Source organism: Sturnira hondurensis, unplaced genomic scaffold (genome assembly GCF_014824575.4).
Source record: "Sturnira hondurensis isolate 20B ecotype Veracruz unplaced genomic scaffold, ASM1482457v3 Scaffold0003693, whole genome shotgun sequence".
NCBI classification, from domain to species: Eukaryota; Metazoa; Chordata; class Mammalia; order Chiroptera; family Phyllostomidae; genus Sturnira; species Sturnira hondurensis.
The window spans coordinates 3904250-3920311 of record NW_028076324.1 but is presented as its reverse complement, the minus strand read 5'-3'; positions in this window follow the sequence as shown (position 1 = coordinate 3920311).

The window sequence follows — 16062 nt, the reverse complement described above, 5'->3', positions numbered from 1 at the left end:
GTCACTCTTTAAGCTTCAAGTTATCCAGCTATAAAAGGACAAAGAAGCAGGTAGAGAGGTGACCTCATATCCCGCGAGGTCCCTGCCATCTTGAACCCCCATGTTTCACTCCCACTTTCTTATTTACCTCACTGCCGTCTGTGTAGATTCCCCCACAGGCATCCTGACTTTGGCCTTCTCTGCTGCAAGGGCACCTTATGTTTTCCCACCGGGTGTCCTACCAGTGGGCTCTTTGGCGGCCAGTGGCTGTTCTTGTCTGTAAAATATCCCCGTGTTCCTCATGGCGTATCCTAAAATCCTACACAGCCTTCTGTCCCTGATCCCTCTTCTTAAATTTGCCTTAGTATCTGCTTGTTTTACAGAGTATTTTCAGCCTCTGCTCAATTTCTCAGCTTCCCACCATTTCCATGGCATCTTCAGGAATGTATTGTAAGTTTTTTCCTGTATACACATAGACTATTCTTGTTTTTGCACATAAGCCACAGATGATTGGATTGTACAACGAGAGAAATAATCCATTCTAGTCACTGTTTCACACTTACTGCCTCTGGAACTTTGGGGACACGGCTTAAGCTTTCTGAGCCTCAGTTTCCACCTCTACCCATTAGGGCTGATACTGCCCAGGCTGTCTCCTAATTATCAAGTAAGACCATAGTGTTCAAAGTGTGCTTGCCCACTCCTCCCTTCTGTTCCTTGCTGCTTCTTGGCCCAGCTCAAGTCAGCCCCCTCCCTGAGATCCATTCTACCAACTATTGAGACTGGTCCCATGAAGAGCTTTTCCTCCAAAGCACATGCAGACTTTCAAGTGTACACATCACCTTCTCAAACACTGCCCCCCGATCCTCACACATACAAACCGTACAGTGGAATATTATCCAGCCTTTAACAAGAAAGTAATCCTGACACATACTACAACACGAGGGAACCTTGAGGACATTTTGCTAAGCGAAGTGAACCAGCCCCAAAAGAACAGATGCCACACGATTCCACTTATACGAGGTCCCTAGAGTCCTCAGCCTCCCAAAGTAGATGCATGAATAGGACGGTGGTTACTGGGGGGAGGGGCATGGGGTGTCGTTTGATGGGGACAGAGTTGTGGTTACACAGGATGGAAAGGTTCTGGGGCTCTGTCGTACAACATGCAAATATATGTCGCCTTAACTAAACAGTGTACACTTGACAATGGTTCAGATGGCAACTTTCATGTCACATATGTTACCACAATTAACATTGTTTTAAAGGATATCCAACTACTACCATTTTTAAGTGAAGCATTATAATCACTGGGGCCATTTTCCAGGCGAGGAAGCTGAGGCTCAGAGGGACTCACCAGGATGTGCACCCAGGCCTTCAAAACCTCAGCCTCCCACATCCCTCTCCCATGCGATGGGGGAGGTCACGAAAGGCATCCTGAGCCCCTGGAGCCAGCACTCCCGTCCTCCCACACGGAGGGAACAGGGGGAGTTGTCTCCTGAGCTCTCCTCTGAGCTCTTCCTGTACTGTGGTCCAGGGGAAGAGCCTCGCCCCCCTCACCACCACACAGGAGCCCCTTGGCTCTGGCCTAGAGACCCTTCGAGCACTGCAGTCCTTTGTCCCCAAGACCCAGCTCAGCTCCCTTCACCTGGTTCCTGTCACATGTCTTACCTGCAGTGTCCTCACGCTCTGCGGCTGTCAGGCCATCACCACCCCCACAGCGGGCTAGCCCTGCCAGCATTAGGCCGGAGCGAACATGGCGCTGGCCCACACCAGCATGTCTCTCTCCTGGTTCGTGAGAAGATGCTCCCTCGCCCCGCCCTGCTCTCCTCACCCCTTCCCCTGCATTCCTTCCACAGGACCCAGCAGGCCGGCACCTCTCGGGGACCCTCCCTTGGTCTCCAACGTGGAATTAAATTACCCACCAGAGAGGCAGGAGGACAAGTCTCAATGGCCACATCTCACCAGGGGGCCTGGAAGCCCAGAGAGAGGTTTGGGGCTTTACTCAAAGTGGGCCCTGCACAGGGGGGCCAAGAGTCAAACCCACAATTTCAGTCCCCAGATCTTATGTTGAGTGAAAAGAGAAGGAATAGAGAACTCTATGCTCCCCCAGCAGCCCCGGGACCCCCCAGACCCCTACCCGTGGCTCTACTCTGAGACTGTGGGAAGAGGGTAAGTGGGCCGAACCCACACAGCAGTAACGTGAAGGTGTCGCTGTGGGGAAGGTGTTGGTGTTGGTGTTGGTGGTCACAGGGCAGCATGGCTGTGGCCAGGATATTTGAATTGTGCCCAGAGCTGCCTGATAAAGTGCCTCCATGTGCTAAAGCACACTCCAAAGTTAGGGTCCTGACTACTTTCCCGAGAAGAATAATCACTCATCAGCTTGTATTACTGCTACCCAGCGCCTTTCCCGGAATCCTGGTCCCCATGGCATCCACACAGGCTTGCGCGGTTGGAGTGCTGGGATTCCCTCCTGATGAGCAGTAATTAAGGGCTGTAATGAACTCTGGAGGCTGTTTAAACAAATGTGCTTCACAAATGTTGGCGGAGAGTCAACTATTCACCAGGTACTGTAATGGGTCTGGGGAGGTTCAAAGGGTAACCCACAGGAGCACCTGCCTGCAGACCTCACGACACGGGGAGAAAGCCAGCACGGGAAGGACCGTCCCAACATGCAGAAAGTCAGATGCGCCCTTCTGCACCCCAAACTTAGACGACGCTCTGTAATGACATCCGCATTCATCCAGAACAGTCCCAATTCAGTCTTTTGCTCTAAGGCATGTCCAGTCGATATTGAAGATGAATTAAGCGGATGAAAATCAATCCCAGAGCCAGTTTTACTTTCCAGACCAAAATTTTTCATCGATAATGGAGAATTAAAAGATGCCACTGAATTCTGATACCTGCACTGCACATAGTTCAGTCACGGGTTGTGAAAATAGATGAAGAGTAGAAGCCCTTGCTGAGAAGCTTCCTGCAGGCCCTGGTCCCTGGAGAGGAACCAGTGTGGGGCCAGGAGCCTCAGAGTACGCACAGCAAGAGGCCCTGAGGTGGACTGTCCCGTCTGGGTGGACACAGTGAGCAGTTCCCAAGCTGGTGACCCAGGGTTCTATGGCCCGTTCAGTAGGCTGGGATGGTAGGTTCCAGAATGCTGCCAGGCAACAAGCCAGACACACAGAGAACACCCGACGGTCTCTTTGGTTGGTTTGAAAAAGAGAATTGAGAAAATACAAAAGGTGTTGAAACAGATTTGGGTAACATCCCCCAAATTTTTGACTTTTAGTTGCTGAGGGCAGCTGAGCAGGAAGGTAAAAACTCTTAAAAGAGGCAGGTTTGCCTAATCTCAGATCAGCGGGGAGCTGGATCATTTTTTAAAAAATGTTTGCCCTCTGAGGTTCACGGACACAGCAACAGGCCTGCTCTGAACCAGCTCTAGCATCAAACAGAAAGGGGCCAGGCACGTAGAGCTACAGTTGGCCGAAGCTGGGCCCTCTGCCTCACACGCCCTTTCTCCCACCTGGGGTCTCCCCATCTCGCAGCGCCCACACAGCCCCAGGGCCCACTGTCAGACACAACATCTGATGACGTGGCAGCCAGATCCACTAAGCAGCCCAGCTCTGCCTTGCTCTGAGCTACCAGAGGCTTCCAGCCTCATGATTCATTCATTAGTTTCATTTATTCAATCAATCATTTCCTGGGCCTGGCTATGTACCAGGCACGATGCTGGATGTGGGGGATGGAGAGAGAAATGCACGTCTATACTCGGGAGAGTAGAGTCTAGTAGGAAAGCCCTGCCTCCCATCGGCAAGTATTCTCTGATACACCAGAGCTATGCTAGACGCTGGGGCAGCCCTGGCCCACCAAGCCCACATTCTAGTGTGGGAGACAGGCAGAAAGATGGCAAAGTGGTACGTGTTACATGGGGGGGGTGATCTGGCAGTGCCTCGGGGCTCTGACCCCTGGGGAGAAATTGCCAAGTAGAGGCTGTGCACCAGGCCCCAGTGGATGAAGTTCTAACCACCGGAGCAGCTGCAGGCAGCAGTCTTCTGGGAGCAAGATGAGAACAAACAGTGCTGAGACCCAGGAGGAGGGAGGGAGGTGACAGAGCACTGGGAAAAACCATTGGAGGTCCAGAGAAAACCACAGCAATGTTCCCACAGGACAGTGGGCCAGCCTGCGATTGAAGCAGAGCCTGGAGACAAGAGAGGTTCCAAATGGTTCACTGGACGGGGCCGATGGCACCCTCCTGGGAAGCTGAGGTGTTCGGCCAGGCGGAGAGGAGATGGGAGGGAGGCTGCAGAGGGGGCCGCTTCGGTGCTGCTGTAGCCCTGCAGGGGCTCCCACAACGTGGCCCCTCATGTCTGGAGGTAGGCGCATGGGAACCCTATGAAGGCTCATGCTCTGGGAAGAAAATGGTGGGTCCATTCATTAGCCAGAGGTCCCTTACTTAGAAATCTGAGCCAAGTTCCATCCCCGTGCTTCATCCTATTGGGGAAATAAACAGAGACTAGGCCTAGACCAAGACCCTGGACTTGAATCTGCCCTCCAAGCTACCCCTTCTCTAGGGTCTAGGTCAGTTGCCTCCTTGCCAAGTGAAGTACCTCCCAGGGTTGGGATTAGAAAAATATTCCAAGTTTGTTTCCTCTTGGTGGAAGCTGGTTGGTGATGGGGAAGGACCATAATGACCACCTCCCACCCACTAGGCGGTCCTATACACTTCACAAGTCATTCCACACACATTCACAACTTTATCCTGAAATAATCCTGGGAGGTAGCGAGGGCAGGTATCACTGTTCTCAGCTTATTGATTAAACAAAGTGACTTAATCTCCAAGACAGATTATATATATATATATACCTATATATGCCTCACAGCAGCATTATTTGCTTTAGCCAAAAGGTGGAAGCCACCCAAGTGCCCAGTGGTGGACAGATATATAAGCTAAATATGATACATCCAAACAATAGAATACTACTCCATCTTAAAAGGGAAGGAAATTCTGTACTACAATGTGGATGAACCTAAGTGAGATACGCCAATCGCAAGGGGGTAAATGCTGTGGAATTCCCCTTCCATGGCATACCTGGAGCAGTCACGGTCACAGACACAGACAGGAGAACGGGGGTGGGCGCCAGGGGCTGGGGAGGGGAATCGCAGAGTTACCCATTACTGGGTGTGGGGTTTCAGCTCTGTGAGATGGAAGAGTTCCAGAGATGGATGGGGATGATATTCGCACAACGTGAATCTACTTAACACCACTGAACTGTACACCTAAAATTAAGGTGGACAATTTTGTTATGCATTTTACCACAATTTATAATCTAAAAATTTCTTTGTAAAAAAGTGACTTGAAGGGGTTCTGTCAGGTCACTGGCCTGACCTCTGCGGCCTTAGCGGAGGGGTGACAGCTCCACAGGACACAGCGAAGAGCATGGGGGTGACAGTGAGAACAGCAGCTGGGCCACCGTCTCACTAGCCATGTGACCTTGTCTCCCTCGCCTCTCCGAGGTTCAATTTCTAATCTGTAAATTGAAGCTAAGACACAGTAATGACAGGAAAGTGGCCCAAGCCCAAGGCAGGCACCCAGTGAAAGCCAGAGCGGGTACTAAGGAAGGGTCCAGCTAAGTCCAGCCAGGACCGAGGGCCCCAGCCAGCACGAAGGTTCACTGCCCCTGCGTGGATGGGCAGAAGAGTGTCCACTTACCCACTGCAACCTTGACTCCCAAGCCACTGAGACGAGGAAGTCCAGTCCTTTACAAGTAACAGTCTGACTCACTTGTTCCTTCAAAGAGTGGGAAGCTGCGTCCAGCGGCCGGGAGGCCCAAGCAGTGGCTGGAGTATAGACTGGGGTCCGACGGGCCTCAGCGTGGCCTCTTCTCACTGGGTGGCCCTGGGCGTGTTGCTTCACTTCTTCAAGCACCACCTGGAAAGCGTGGGGAATAACGGCCCCTCCTCAGGGTGGCTGCAAGGGGTCAGTGGGGTCCTGGATTTCAAGGGCCTGCACCCAAGAGGGCTCACCATGGAGAGCCTCCTCAAGTGTTCTGGGGGCCATCCAGGGCCCACAGTGTAGTAGAAAGGGTGTTTGGGGCCAAATGGTCATTCCCACATACTGCTGACCATGTGCCTGAGCTGAGGACAGGAAGAAGAGCCAAGCAGGGTCCTGCCCACAAGCAATCTCTTCTCGTGCCAGCTGGACAGAAAGAACACATAGCTGCTGAGGGTGTGTTATGGACTGAAGTGTGTTCTATGGAAAACCCAACACCTAATGTGATGCCCTTGGAGGCAGGGCCTTTACAGAGGTAATTAAGTTTAAACCAAGGTGAACTAAGTTTACGGTGAAAAGGGTGGGGCCCTAACCCAATACTTCTTCCTTACAAGAAGAGGAAGAGACACCAGAAATGGGTGCACAGAGCAAAGGCCATGGTAGGTCACAACAGGAAGACAGCTGTCTGCAAGCCAAGGAGAGAGGCATCGGGAGAAACCAAACCTGTTCCCACCTCGATCTTCAACTTCCAGCCTCCAGAACCATGAGAAAACAAATTCTCTTGTTTAAGCCACTCAGTCTGTGCAATGTTTTTATGGCAACTCAAGCAGTCTAAGACAGGGACACCATTAGCCCCCAGTCACTCCTCTGCTCAAAATCCATGAGTTGCTGCTCTTTCCCGCCTGCCCCACTGTGTCCACCACACTGGCCTTCTTTCCACCTCTGAGCACACCAGGCATGCTCCCAACTTAGCAACCCTGCTTAGAAAAAGAACTCCAGCCACGGATGCAAGCCATGATGTACGTACTCTTTCATGTATGTAATTTGAATTCACACTTCACATATATAAATTGACATTTCTACTAGCCACATTTCAGAAAATGTTTTAAGCAGGTGAAATTAATTTTTATAATATACTTTGACCCAATATATCCAAATGCAATCATTTCTACACATAACCAATATAAAATATTCATGAGATATTTTACATTCTTTTCTTTCACTGTAAGTCTTTGAAATTCGTTGTGTGTTTCACACTTAGAACAAGGGTTCCCAGCCTGCAGGCTGCAGACCGATACCAGTTGGGCCTGTTAGGAACCAGGCCACACAGCAGGAGGTGAGCTTGAATGTAATGTGCTTGAGTCATCCTGAAACCATCCCCAGCGCTCCGTTTCATGGAAAAATTGTCTCCCATGAAACCAGTCCCTGGTGCCAAAAAGATCGGGGACCGCTGACTTAGAGCACATCTCAGTTGGGACCAGCCATGTTTCAAGTGCTCAACAGCCATACCTGGCCGGTGGCACCACACTGGAAAGCACAGGCCTGAAGCGTTCTTCCTCCAGATGTCAACACGGCTGGCTCCCTCACCAACCTCACATGTAGTCACTGTCTTGTGCGTTCCAAGCTGACCACTCTACTGAATAAACCCCCTCTGTCTTGGGCCATTCTGGCTGCTACAACAAAATACCAGAGACTGGGTGGCTGATAAACAACAGATAGGTATCTTCACAGTTCTGGAGGCTGCAAGTCCAAGATCAAGGCACCTCTACAAAGTAGAAACCTTTCAATCTCTCGGAGGAGCCCCACTGTCTTCCCAGCTCCAGAAGGAATCTGGGCACAGATTCTGGTCCCCATGGCAACCACTGCAATCTGTGTCAGCACGGATGCAGTCAGCTGCTGCTAAAATTAAAGGAGGGGGGAACCCTCGCACATTTAGCCTTTTCTGCTCCTCAGAATCAGGACCCCAGGGGACTCCAGGAGAGAAGCTGAACTTGGAAGCAGTCTCACAGCGTTCAACCACACTGGCCCCAGGGCTGGGCCTTTTTTTTAAGGAGATGGGGAGAGGAGAGAATGGGAAGATTCCAAGTGGGCAAGTGTGAGGAGGACACTTACCCTAAGACAGAGGGGCCTCAACATTGACCTTGACCTTGACCCCAAGTCACTCCAGACAACTGTGTTGTTAAAGGTCTCTAGGGAAACATATTCTGCAACTTCTCTTGGTACCTTACTCTAGGATTTATTGAGTCTCACTGAGTCTACTGGGAAGACAGACCTATTTTTAAAATTTCATTTGGAAGGATAAAGGAAGGAAAGGAATTCCAGAGGGAAAGGAGAACTGACATTTATTGAATTTCTTACTATTCGCCCTGAGACTTTATCGACATTGTCAACTTTAATGGGCACCTTGAGGCTGTGGATTGTTGCCACCATTTCACAGATGAGGGAATGAGGCCCAGAGGGAATGAGGCTCCGGTTACTTTGCCAAGGCTACACAGCTGCGGACTCCTGGTGCCGAACCCAAACTCGGACTCAGCCTTTCTACCAGTGCCTCTCCAAGCTGCTGAAGGTATACTTCAGAGAAGTCTACTTCCTGTCACCACACACCTGAGGTTACTTTGAGTCCCAAGGAAGCAAAGGTTTAAGAGAGGAAGTATATGTGCCTTAACCGGGCAGGGCAGTGTATGAAGGGTAACCGTCACGCCCTCTTCCTGTGACATCTCCCTTCCTGTGACCCCTGGGACCCCTGAGCACTGGACAGAGAACACTGGTCAAATTCCAGTTCTTTCTCCTTCCCTTTCTATCTTCTCTTTGTCCAGAGAAGATACGCACTCTGGGTGCAGAGAGGGTTGTGTTGGAGGCTTTGCATGGCCTTCCCTCTTATTAGGTCCTCAAAGTGACCTTGGCCTCCAGGCCCCACTTTGGTGCGTGACCTGGCCCAGGGTTGGGGCTGGGACCTCCCAGGCTTGATGGTTTGCAGCTCAGGGTGGGGTCCTAGCTGAAGCGCCTCCCCTCTGAATCCCGAGGGAGTACAATGTATGCTACTGGGTAACCAGCACACAGGAGCGAGGCGAGGGCTTCCACCCCTTGCACGAACCAGCTCAGAAGAAAGCAGCTTGCCCCGGCCCCTTTCCTGCAGATCAAGTACACACATCTTGGATTTTGAGGCTCCCTGCTCTGGGCCCAGCCGGACTCTTCCACCTTCATATAAGCCTCTACCCCAAACATGCCTCTGCTGTGCCCCACACCTGCCCCTGCTTCCAAGCCCCTGAACTCCACTGCAGTGCTCTCTCTGTCAGAAACGTTCCCCACCACCTGTGACTCTGCCCCAGTGTCCGCCCTCAGGGCCCAGCCCCTGAATGTCCTGTCCCCACAGTGGAGGGGCCATCGTCTCTTGAGCTCCTCATACTCTGATCAGCCTTGCATGGCACTCATCGCTCTCGCCTCAGAGTGAACAGATGTGCGTTTTCCTATCTCCACCCTTACGATCCCCCCAGTAAAGTATTTTTGTCTCAGAAGAAGGTCAACACCTGACAATTTGTTAAAGTTTGGATGTGCAGCTGGGGCCCTAACAGTTGGCCCAGGCGTGGTGGATCCATACCATCCACCTGGCCCCTTGGCACCTCCTCTCCTGCTGCTGTCCCCTCACTTACTGCCCAGCACGCTGCCCTGCTGCCAGTCCCTGGAGCTGCCCCATCACCCACCCCATCCTAAGGATCTCCCCACCTGAGGCCCTCGTGTCTGCCATCACCATCCCTGAGACATGCTCTGCTGAGCTCCCCTCAAATTGGCTCCTTTTCTTCCCTCAGCCGGAGTGTGCTTTCTCTGACCACTCATCTTATCAAACGAAGGTGTTTCTGATATACTAGCTATTATTTCCCTTGAGCTCTGGGGCACTAGGCCCAGCATTGATGAGTGCTCACGATGTCTGGGGTTCCCTGTGCCCCACACAGCTGCACCAGGACAGTGGCAAAGGCTGGCCTCCAGGGCAGTCCAGAGACATGCTAATAGTGGGCCATTTGGAGGTTCTTAGAATGCCAAGAATGGTGAAGGAGGAAGGGAGCCCGCCCAGCCAGCCCTGCAGGTCTCTGCCGTTCAGCTGTGGGATCACACAGTGGACACTCAGCCTTCCCATCTCACCCCCAAGGCAAACAAACCCTCCCGGGAGGCCCTGTGCATTCCAACCGGCTTAGGTGAAAGGGCCCTGTGGGCCACACCAGGGCCAGAGGGGAGAGTGAGCAAAGACAGAATCAGGGCCTCAGGGGCCCTTAAAAACACCAACCATTCTGCAACCTGAACTCTGTTCCTCCAGGGGCAGAGAGCAGAACACAAGGACCCAGGTGATTTCCAGCCACCTGTTCGCCACTCCTCCTCCGAAAAGTGCCTCTGAGCCGGAGACGCCCCAGGTGCACCGCTGTGTGTGGGCACCTTCCTTGCAGGTCTGCGGCAACTAAAGGAAGTGTGTATACTGTAAGGAGGGACACACGACCTCAATGCGTGTCGGTAGGTGAATAAATGAAAGCATTTTGGTGCACCACCAAGTTGTTTCATTATGATTATTGAATAATAGAATCAATGCAGCTCTGAAAGACAATGAGGCAGACTATCACTTCTGACTTGAGAAACATCCCTGGTGAAAGAAGCACGTGGCAGGGCCATGTTCCTTGTTGTTCCACTTTTGTAAGTAAAATCTGTGTCTGCACATGAGTTTCGCTACGCACACATGTAAAATAGTCTGGACGTTTACGCACGGCCACCGTTAACAGCCAGTACCTCTAAGTCAGGAAGAAGGATGAAGAAGAAAGGAGATAATACGGTTTTACTCTACACACACTTCTTTGAATTCTGTGACAAAAACCAGGTAACATTTTGAGACAAAAGATTTAAAAAATCCTAATTTGCACAAACACCCCTCAAGGAGAGTGCCTGCTTGAGATTTTCGTCCTTCCTATAATTGGGCAATACCCTGAAATGTTTGCAAAGACCTACCTCAAAAAGCAAGAAAAAATGCCCACTTGCATATTTTAATTGACATACATTTTCTGTCCTTCGCCTCATCAGAAGAGCCTGGAGCCTCTCCAGTCACTTTAGTCCCCACAATAAGACAATCCCCTAGCAAAAACTAACAAAAAGAGGTCTCTTCTTGTACAACTTGTCCATGTTACAGCACACACCAAATCAGGAACTTGTCTCTTTATGAGAAAGGACAGATTTTAGGAGGAGAATAAGGACAGAGGAAAAAAGAAATCAGAACATGTCAAAAGAGATAATCTTTTGCAATTCCACTGACCTGATTATTAGGCTCATGTTAGCAGTTTAACGATTTACCTATATCTTCCACCAGAATGGAATAATAAAAACTTCAGAGATAGAAAGTCAGTGCTTGCCTCTGGTTCAAGTCTGTCCTCAGGCTGCTGGGCACTGGCTCATGCCAGACACTAATCTGGGGGAGGAGACAGACCCCCCCCCACAAAATGCATACAATCTCATTGGAATGAGAAGACCCCTGCCCCAGCAGGAACACAATGACACTGGAGTCCACCTGTGACTGGCTGTTATCTGTGGTTCACACAAGCGTCTCCAGACACTTGAGTGGTCAACCTTTTGGGGAAGGAGAATGGAGCTGGTGTTATCTCCATTTGACACGTGAGGAAACTGAGCGTCATAGAATAAGATATGTATAATAAAATAACAAAAGTTACAGGACATATCAACGGTAAACAACCACGAAGAAAATCCAGTGGTCTGTAGTTATTTGGGACAAAGCCTTCCCTGTGTAATTTTGAGTCAAGTTGAAACCATCAAGTTGAGGTAACAATAACACAGGGAACTTTTAGGGGACCAGAAGAGATACCCCCTACTTTTTAAACAATCTGCCTCAAGATGGCACAGTTTCAAAGAACAGAAAACCAAATTCTGCGAAAAGTAAGGACTACCGAGAAAGGCATTAAAATCACACTCTAAGAACTGTTGCTCCCACAGAAAACTGGAAGCTGCCCGAGAAATCCAGAAGATGGACTCGAACTTTAGTATGACCTTGGCCTCCTCATGCATTAATCACGCAAATGGAATAAATCTATTCCTGCAGGGGCAGAATTACACAGTTCTCTGTGATCCAATGTCAAATAGGTTATCCCTTGATTAAGGACTTAGCATGGATGAGAGTTTTATTGAAATGACTTCCATTATCTGCACAGCAGTTCATCACAAATGTATCTGGCCCAATATATTTCAAACATGATTTGATCACACATCAAAATTGCAGATATTTAACTCATTTTAATTGAGAAATTAGGTGCATCTGCCTTGCTTCCTCTCCTGGGGCTGTTCCACCCCAGGAATTTCCACATCAGCAGACTCAGACAAGGAGTCTCTCTCTTTTCCCCACGGAACCTCACCCTGAGTTCTGACCATCAAGTTGAAAGGGAACTTTACAGTCAAAGAAGCTATAAACAAGAATAAGCCCTGCTGTCTTCATGGAGAGGAAGAGAAACTTTCAATATGCGTTCATTAGTAGGGGACTGACTCTGCAAGAGTTCAATGGGAGTCAACGGAAGTCCCACTCTGGAAGTCCCCAGTGACACTGGCTGCAGCCTCATCATTGCCTTGGTCAAAGGCAGCATAAGCCTACACTCCTCGTCCTTAGCAGCAGGATGGGGTATGTCAACCAGCCAGAGAGGCAGAGCATTGGTCAGTGAATGCACCTGGGGATGGATGCTCTGCCCACCTGCCCTCTCTGCTAAGACTTGGAAGGAAATGAACAGCCAGGGACCTCAGGTATAGGGGGGAAGCCAGAGGCAGACCGAGGGCAGTTTGGGCTTTGCTGGCAGAGACGGCTCATACAGCCAGGATATGTCACTGTGTGGCCAGGAGCGGTGAGCTGGGGCCAGGAAATCTGAGGGGATGATTTCTGCTCTGAACACAGTAAAACGGCAGTCCACTCCTGTTTGGGTGAGGGTGGCATCAGCAAAGCCCATCTGTGTGCTCTGTAAGACTTTACTGACAACTAGGAACCCAGATCACCTTACAAAGCAGGGTGAGGCTCAAATAATAATAATGTGCAATCACTTCATCCCATGTTACATCAGCAGGAGAGAAATTCAGGAGAAGCTGGACCCTTCCAACTTGCTGAGTTAAGACGGCTTGTGAATATCACAATCTGAGCTGAAGTAGTGTGGGGTTCAACCTACAGTCTGGGAGAAGGTCAAAGAAGAGACCTCTGCTCCAAAGCCTGCACACCCGGCTGAACCCCGTGGTCCACCCATACCACCCAGGCAGGAGGGAGCTCAGTGCTCTCCTTACCACCCTCCTCCTCCTGCAAACTGTCTGCAGAGTGAGGACTTCCTCTCGCCGCCTCCTGCCCCTTTAATGTCTGCGGCACCTATGGGGATCGGACAGGCTGCAGCATCCCCACTGAGCATTGGGCTTCATTTATTCACTTTTATTACTTTTATTAGTTATTTCTCTTATTTATTTGTATCCCCCAGCTTGGATCAAAGCTTTCCCTATCAAGCCACATGGCCAGAGCACAAACTTCCACCAGCAATACGCTGGGTCTCCCCTTAGGGCCTGGGAGTGTTTCCATGGGGGAAGAGGGCAGGGAGCTAGTTCAATGTGAAGAAGCCAAATGCTAAATACATTCATGTGAGCATTATATGACAAAGTAAACCTTTGGAACAACTTAAGTGCCCAAACAGTAAGGAGTCTGTAAAGTCAGTGAGCGTTCTGGTAAGCTATCACAAAAGTGATTGTGAAAAACACATAGCCTAGAAGGGGAAGTGATCTGAATATTAATTAAGGAGAACATAGAATTGTATGCCCACTAACAGCTACATATTTTACATTTTGTGAGGAAATGCAGAAATATATTTTAAAGCTTTTGAGGTAGGGAGGTAATAAGTTTGGCTTTTTAAAAAACTCCTTTAGTGACATATTTTTACAAAACATAACATTGAAAGAAAAGTAAGAAATCTGGCCAAAAAGGGGGGTCTTACCTTGGGGGACCCCGAGTCCTTCTCTGCCCCATCTTACCCCATGGTCTTGGGCACATGTCCCCAAGCCTCAGCTTCCAGAACTGAACTCAAAGTAATGGATTACACTCATCATATATTTGTATTTAATTGCCAGTCTATCCTCCAAGTCTGATTTTCTCGTTTTGTCCTCTACAAACAGTAATTACTGATTTCATTAGACTATGACTTCAACCGTCGATATTTACCAAACCAAGGGAGCAGGAAACCTGGCCAGGACACCATCTGTGTACCCTGTGCTCTCAATAGCTCAGAGCAATTTGCCATGTTCAGCGGCTTCGGCACTGCCTGGCTTTCCTGCTCACACACAGAAGCTCACACGCCGCTGCTTCCAGGCAGAACACTTGGCCTTCCCAGAATGTAGGCACAATTCACGCTGCCATTCAAAAATAAAAAACTCTCCTGTCTCTAAGCATTGCACTATTTACCACAGAGCATAACTTACTTTGGGGGAGAGAGGAGAAAATATATATTCAGAAAGTTCTTCATCTGTTACCTAGCACCTCACACTAATGAAACGTTTAGCGGATCTTGACGATGAGACTAAGGTGTCGATTTAGAGCTCCACCCACCAGGCTGGTGTATTTCTGATTCAGTCCGAGTGTGTTTGAAAGAAGGTGGCAGACTTCACCAGCTTTCAGAGTTAACGTGTGGGATCTATTTTTTTCCTTTTCACAAGGAGACACTTGGAAGTAACAGTTTAGCTCCTTCCCCAGACTCAGAGGAGGATCTCCGTTCTTTTCTGTGTCCGTGCGGCGGCTGCTGCCAGCTTCTGAGTGAGGGGGCTACTCACATACTAGATGAAGGAGACCTCTGACACCCTTCGTCTTCCTCACAAATTTGCAGTCAGTCAGTCCCTAAGGAAACATGGGCTTATGCCGATGAGATGAAGTATCTGCCAAATAACGGAATCCAAGGGGTGTTCATCCATCCATGAGGCAAACCCCAAACTCCTTCACCTCAAAAGCAAGCCTTTGGGATCTGGTGCCCCAGCATTCCAGCTGTTCCCCTTAACAGCTTCTCACCTCTCAGCTCACCTTCTGTCTGGGATGGCCTTACCCCAGCTCTCCTCTGTCCTGGGGTCACCGCCTTCTCTGTCATCTGGGTCCCCCTGACCTTCCAGGCACTGCCTGTCCTTCCCGCCCTCCCAGGGCAATCTGCACAAAGCTCCATGACCATCAGCACTTACACCTCACCCCACGACCTTTCCAGAAGTACCTCCCGGGGCAGCAGGGCAGGGGCCATGTCTTCATCATCTCTGATTCCTTGGCAGCAGGAAAGGCTCCCTCTGTGATTCAACAGGTTTTCATGGCATACCTGCTCCGCATATAATTGCTCTGTGCGCCAGGTGCCATGTGGCACTGTTCCTGCTCTCAAGGGGCACACAGTCCCATACAGGGGACCAAGTCTGGGGAGAGCGCTAAGCACATGTTTGTTAATGTGAAAGGGGTGTGTGTGTGTGTTGTGACCGTATCCTTCTTCATACCAAGTTCATAAGAAGAGCCAGCTTTCCTTGTCTTACAGATAAGATGTTGTTGGCCAGGTAGAAGAGTGGAGTATGGACAATATGGATCAGTGAAGGATGCCAGGGTGGAGAGTAACCCGGGGTGGTATCCGGCAAAGACAGCCCCAGGGGTCAGGCTGCTCAGAAGCTTTCCTCGCTGGCCCAGCCTGGGTCAGCCATGGGGCAGGCTGCCCACAGACCTGCAGTCAGAGACTCTCATCCTCAAGCTGCTGGTGTGGACCTGGGAGCAGCATGACCTCCACCCTGCCATCTTTCCCCCACCTCCTGCATACTGTAGCTCAAACCGTCCCTTCCAGAGGAAGGGTGCCATGTGGCACTGCCATGTGGCTTACTGGGAGCAAGTTGACTCAGCTCTGTTCCCTTGGCCATTTACACCAGTCCCCTCCTCCCCAGAGCACTTGGTCATCTACTCGGCTTGTCCTGGTGTAGTTGTGTGGTCAAAGGTCTTTTTGGATGCTTCCCTGGGCCAGCATCCTGCACATCAGGAAGATGGGTGTTTCCCAAACTAGGGCCCACAGAGGTTCTGCCTCTCCATCACTTGTGGAAATGAGAATGCACATTCCCTCACCTCAAATCTCTTGGGTCAGAATATGTGCGGTTGGGAACCTGGAATTGTCTCCAGGTGGGGACCAGAGAGTGTATGCAAGTGGGGACTTGGGGGAGGGTGTAGGTGAGGACCCAGAGGTGTGTGCAGGCGGGGGCCTGGTGTGTGTGCAGGTGGGAACCTGAGTCCCCTGGAGAACACTGTCCCTATATGCTCACTACGCCGCCAG